Consider the following 4885-nt stretch of genomic DNA (forward strand, 5'->3'; position numbering starts at 1 on the left):
GATGGACCAGATAAAAGTACATGTGATGGCAAGATCAATAATTGACAGAGCAAGAAACAAAGTGTCATAATTCACCTACAGTCGACTCAGATGACTTGTCCACACACCTTTTCACACGCACATAAACACACACCTCTACATACACACATGTACAGTCAGGTCCAGAATGATTGTCCCCCTTGATAAAGATGATCAAAAAATTGTATAAAATACTTCATACAAATACGGAGCTATATTGTACGCTCAAATAAAAATGGTATACTTTATATATATATATATACATATATATATATATATATATATATATATATACACACAGTGGGGCAAAAAAAGTATTTAGTCAGCCACCAATTGTGCAAGTTCTCCCACTTAAAAAGATTAGAGAGGCCTGTAATTTTAATCATAGGTACACTTCCAACTATGACAGACAAAATGAGAAAAAAAATCCAGAAAATCACATTGTAGGATTTTTTATGAATTTATTTGCAAATTATGAAACAACATCTACGGAATCATGTAGTTACCAAAAAATGAATAAAAAAACATTTTATGTTTGAGATTCTTCAAAGTAGCCACCCTTTTCCTTGATGAACGATATCATAACCGCCATCGATAAAAGACAGTACTTTGCAGCCTTCTTCATCGACCTGGCCAAGGCTTTAGACTCTGTCAATCATCGTATTCTTATCGGCAGACTCAATAGCCTTGGTTTCTCTAATGACTGCCTCGCCTGGTTCACTAACTACTTCTCAGATAGAGTTCAGTGTGTCAAATCGGAGGGCCTGTTGTCCGGACCTCTGTCAGTCTCTATAGGGGTGCCACAGGGTTCAATTCTCGGGCCGACTCTTTTCTCTGTATATATCAATGATGTCGCTCTTCTTGCGGGTGAGTCCTTGATCCACCTCTATGCAGACGACACCATTCTGTATACATCTGGCCCTTGTTAGGACACTGTGTTAATAAACCTCCAAACAAGCTTCAATGCCATACAACACTCCTTCCGTGGCCTCAAACTGCTCTTAAATGCTAATAAAACTAAATGCATGCTCTTTAACCAATCGCTGCCCTCACCCGCCCGCCCAACTAGCATCACTACTCTGGACGGTTCTGACTTAGAATATGTGGACAACTACAAGTACCCTAGGTGTCTGGCTAGACTGTAAACTCTCCTTCAAGACTCATTTAAGCATCTCCAATTATTATTTTTTTAAATCTAGAATTGGCTTCCTATTTCGCAACAAAGCATCCTTCACTCATGCTGCCAAACATACCCTTGTACAACTGAATATCCTGCCGATCCTTGTCTTCGGCGATGTCATTTACAAATTAGCCTCCAACACTCTACTCAGCAAATTGGATGCAGTCTATCACAATGCCATCCGTTTTGTCACCAAAGCCCCATATACTACCCACCATTGCGACCTGTATGCTCTCGTTGGCTGGTCCTCACTACATATTCGTCGCCAAACCCACTGGCTCCAGGTCATCTATAAGTCTTTGCTAGGTAAATCTCTGCCTTATCTCAGCTCACTGGTCACCATAGCAACACCCACCTGTAGCATGCGCTCCAGCAGGCATATTTAACTGGTCTTCCCCAAAGCCAACACCTCCTTGGCCGCCTTTCCTTCCAGTTCTCTGCTGCCAATGACTGGAACGAATTTCAAAAATCACTGAAGTTGGAGACTTATATCTCCCTCACTAACTTCAAGCATCGGCTGTCAGAGCAGCTTACCGCTCGCTGCAGCTGTTCACAGCCCATCTGTAAATACCCCATCCAACTACCTACCTCATCCCCATATTTGTTTAAGTTTTTTCTGCTCTTTTACACACCAGTATTTCTACTTGCACATCTTCACCTGCACATCTATTACTCCAGTGTAAATAGCAAAATTGTAATTATTTCACCACTATGGCCTATTTATTGCCTTACCTCCTTACTTCACTTGCACACACAGTATACAGATTTTCTATTGTTTTATTGACTGTACGTTTGTTTATCCCATGTGGAACTGTGTGTTGTTGTTTTTGTCGCACTGCTTTGCTTTATCTTGGCCAGGTCGCACTTGTAAATGAGAACTTCTCAAATGGCCTACCTGGTTAAATAAAGGTCAAATAAAACATTTACAGCTTTGCACACTCTTGGCATTCTCTCAACCAGCTTCATGAGGTAGTCACTTAACCTGGAATGCTTTTCCAACAGTCTTGAAGGAGTTTCCACATCTGCTGAGCACTTGTTGGCTGCTTTTCCTTCACTCTTTCCTTCACTCTGCCCATTTCAATTGGGTTGAGGTCGAGTGATTGTGGAGGCCAGGTCATCTGATGCAGCATTCCATCACTCTCCTTCTTGGTCAAATAGCCCTTACACAGCCTGGAGGTGTGGTTTGGGTCATTGCCATGTTGAAAAACTAATTATAGTCCCACTAAGGGCAAACCAGATGGGATGGCGTATCCCTGCAGAATGCTGTGGTAGCCATGCTGGTTAAGTGTTCCTTACCAGCAGGGCACCTGCACACCATCACCCTTCCTCCTCCATGCTTCATGGTGGGAACCACACATGCAGAGATCACAAAGACAAGGCGGTTGGAACCAACAAAACTCAAATTTGGATTAATCGGACCAAAGGACAGATTTCCATCAGTCTAATTTCCATCGCTCGTGTTTCCCGGCCCAAGCAAGTTTTCTTCTTCTTATTGATGCCATTTAGTAGTGGTTTCTTTGCATCAATTCGACCATGAAGGCCTGATTCACGCAGTCTCCTCTGAACAGTTGATGTTGAGATGTGTCTGTTACTTGAACTCTGTGAAGAATTTATTTTGGCTGCAGTCTGAGGTGCAGTTAAATGCTGATTTCTGAGGCTGGTAAGTCTAATGAACTTATCCTCTGCAGCAGAGGTAACACTGGATCTTCCTTTCCTGTGGCTGTCCTTATGAGAGCCAGTTTCATCATAGCGCTTGATGGTTTTTGCGACTGCACTTGAAGAAACTTTCAAAGTTTTTGACATTTTCCGGATTGACTGACATTCATGTCTTAAAGTAATGATGGACTGTTGTTTCTCTTTGCTTATTTGAGCTGTTCTTGCCATAATATGGACTTGGGTCTTTTACCAAATAGAACTATCTTCTGTATACCACCCCTACCTGTCGCTCCCGAGTGGCGTAGCAGTCTACGGCACTGCATATTAGTGCTAGGCGCAATTACAGGCCCTGGTACAGAAACCCAGCCTTAAACCCCAAACAGCAAGCAATGCAGATGTAGAAGCACAGTGGCTTGGAAAAACTCTCTAGAAAGTCAGGAACCCAGGAAGAAACCTAGAGAGGAACCAGGCTCTGATGGGTGGGCAGTCCTCTTCTGGCTGTGCTGGGTGGAGATTCCAGGCTGTATTGGGAGACCCATAGGGTGGCACACAATTGTGCCAGAGTCGTCCGGGTTTGGAATTAAGAACTTGTTACATAAAAAAAAAAAAACCTTGTCACAACAACTGATTAGCTCAAACGCATTAAGAAGGAAATCAATTCCACAAATGAACTTTTAACAAGGCACACCTGCTATTTGAATTGCATTCCAGGTGACTACCTCATAACGCTGATTGAGAGAATGCCAAGAGTGTGCAAAGCTGTCATCAAGGCAAAGGGTGGCTACTTGGAAGAATCTCAGAAATGAAATATATCTTTGATTTGTTTAACACTTGTTTGGTTACTACATGATTCCATATGTGTTATTTCATAGTTTTGATGTCTTCACTATTATTATACAATGTAGAAAATAGTCAAAATAAAGAAGACCCTTGAATGAGTAGGTGTGTCCAAACTTTTGACAGGTACTGTATGTTTTGGGTTATTGTCTCACTGGGAGATCCACTCCTGGCAGAGGCAACCAGGTTTTTGGTTAAAATGTCCTGGTACTGAGTAACGTTCATGATGCCGTTGACCTTAAAGGCCCCAGGGCCAGTGGAAGCAAAATAGCTCCATAACATCAAAGATCCAGTAGGTATGAGGTACTTTTCTGCATTTGTTCCCATTTTTCGATGCCAAAACCTCTATTCTCATAAAATATTTGATGAAAAGGCTCAGTGCCGTTGTCCTCGTAAGGTGAGGTATTGAAAGCTATTGAAAATAATTGAGCCCTATCTTTAAAAAAAAAAAAAAAAAAAAAACGTCCTCTCACTGTCAACTGCATTTATTTTCAGCAAACTTCACGTGTAAATATTTGTATGAACATAACAAGATTCAACAACTGAGACATACATTTTATGTCTCCACAGACATGTGACTAAAATAAATGAAATAATGTGTCGCTGAACAAAGGGGGGGGGTCAAAATCAAAGTAACAGTCAGTATCTGGTGTGGCATTTCTGGGGGTAATGGCCCTAGCCCTCACCCTCCGATCCAACAGGTCCCAGACGTACTCAATGGGTTTGAAATCCGGGCTCTTCGCTGGCCATGGCAGAACACTGACATTCCTGTCTTGCAGGAAATCACACACAGAACGAGCAGTATGGCTGGTGGCATTGTCATGCTGGAGGGTCATGTCAGGATGAGCCAGCAGGGAGGGTACCACATGAGGGAGAAGGATGGCTTCCCTGTTACACACAGCATTGAGATTGCCTTCAATGACAACAAGCTCAGTCCGATGATGCTGTGACACACCGCCCCAGACCATGACGGACCCTCCACCTCCAAATCGATCCCGCTCCAGAGTACAGGCCTCGGTGTAATGCTCATTCCTTCGACTATAAAGATGAATCCGACCATCACTCCTGGTGAGACAAAACCGCGACTCATCAGTGAAGAGCACTTTTTGCCAGGCCTGTCTGGTCCAGCGTCAATGGGTTTGTGCCCACAGGCGACGTTGCTGCCGGAGATGTCTGGTGAGGACCTGCCTTACA

Source organism: Oncorhynchus nerka, linkage group LG9b (genome assembly GCF_034236695.1).
Source record: "Oncorhynchus nerka isolate Pitt River linkage group LG9b, Oner_Uvic_2.0, whole genome shotgun sequence".
Classification (NCBI taxonomy): domain Eukaryota; kingdom Metazoa; phylum Chordata; class Actinopteri; order Salmoniformes; family Salmonidae; genus Oncorhynchus; species Oncorhynchus nerka.